A 1,729-nucleotide genomic window follows, 5' to 3' on the forward strand; every position below is an offset into this window, starting at 1 on the left:
GCCATATTTGACAAGAAAAGAGTGCTCTCCAGTGCCCTCCATCATATGCCCTCCAGTCATAGTTGTCTTGTGCAATCTTTATCATCCAAGAAGATTCTCTTTCCACCAAGTAGGACAGATGTAGTGAATTTTTATTCCTCTGATGCTTCAGCTCAGCATCCCAGATGTGCTGGCTCTCACAGGGCGCATCCACACAAGCAAGCACATGCGCTTGCAGCAGCTCAAATAGAAGCGGTGCAAATTTGAGCTGGGGCTTTTTGCTTCAGTGCACGTGCTTGGACATGCACTTTGTTGTGGAGCAAATTGTGCCACTTGGGGCAAAATAACCTTGCCTGGCTCCTCCCGGATCTTCAGCCAGGGGGAGCTACAGCCCAGGGCCAGCACCTGTGCCATCCCCAGCAGCATAAAAAGCCACCCTGGCAAGTAGCTCAGGGCTACTAGCTGGGGCCCAATCAGTTGGTACCTGGGGATACTACCCCTTGTGCCAGCTAGACTGCTGAACCAGCCCTGAGAGTTCCCTGCACCCTCTATCCACTGCAGCAGTCTGGCAGTGAGGGCTGCTGCCTGGCTGTGACCTGCTGTGCACCTGCCAGACTCGGATGGGGCCTGCACAGCCAGTAGAGGCATCTGCCCCTCTGGGCCAGCTGCCAGTGGACTGCGGTTGCAGAGTTGGCCTTTGCGCGGCACTACTGCCATTAGTGTCCCCTGCCCGGCCATCTGGGCAGCTATCACCCAGAAGATGTTTTGGGTGTGGTGGCCTGCTTTGAACTGTCAAAGCATGTCCTCCTGGCCCCATTTGTCCAGGACATCAGCCACAGCCAGCTGGGTCCAAGGTGTCAGCTCTGAGCAGGCAGGGTCCTAGCAGGAATTCTAGTATTCCCTATTGGAAAACTGAAAAATCCCTGATAAAAAAAAAAAAAATCCCAAAGTCACTCTGTAAAATACACCCAAATCCATGTTCCTCCACAAGTAAAACAAAAGACCACTATAAAGACAGAGAGCAAAACAGAGACAGTGATCAGTTAGACAATGTTTTCTTGAGATATCTTACAATGTTAAAGCAAGTCTCTTATCATAATAATAAAGTGAACTCTAAATACACATTTCATGAATTCATGAATACATGTTTTGCTGCAATCCCACAGGGTGATGGCCTCCACACAAGGGGTTTGGCCCTCCCAACATGGAGTTCGGCCCTCTCACAAAGGGTACGGGCCCCCAACAGGGGGTTCAACCCCCACACAAGGGGTACGGGCCTCCAAGGGGTATGGCCCCTCAACCCCCCAAGGGGTATGGGCCGTACAAGGGGTATGGCCCCTCAACAGGGGGTTCAGCCTCCCAACAGGGGCCAAGTGGCCCCCACAGGGGCTACCACCCCCTTGCAAGGCCCACATGCCCCACCCCAGCCCCCCAATTGCTGCCCCACCTGGCCCCATCCCCTACCAGTTGCTACAGAGCCTCCAATGGCTTCCCCATGCAGCCTCACCCCCCCAGTGTGCACCTCCAGGCCCCCATGGCTACCCCCACAACCCCAGGCACCATCACTTAAAAAAAAAAACTCAAGAAAAAAACCAGAAAAAATGGGGGAAAAAAAGCCTCTGCTTACCTTAGAAGGAGAGATGGGGGGATGTGGCAGAGCACTGTTTGTGCCTTCCACTTTAAGGGCCTGGAGCTGGCAGCTTCCAGGTGCCTGATGAGGGCAGCCATTTTGAAGCTGGGGCTGCCCATA

The sequence above is a fragment of the Alligator mississippiensis genome, chromosome 1 (assembly GCF_030867095.1).
Source record: "Alligator mississippiensis isolate rAllMis1 chromosome 1, rAllMis1, whole genome shotgun sequence".
NCBI lineage: Eukaryota > Metazoa > Chordata > Crocodylia > Alligatoridae > Alligator > Alligator mississippiensis.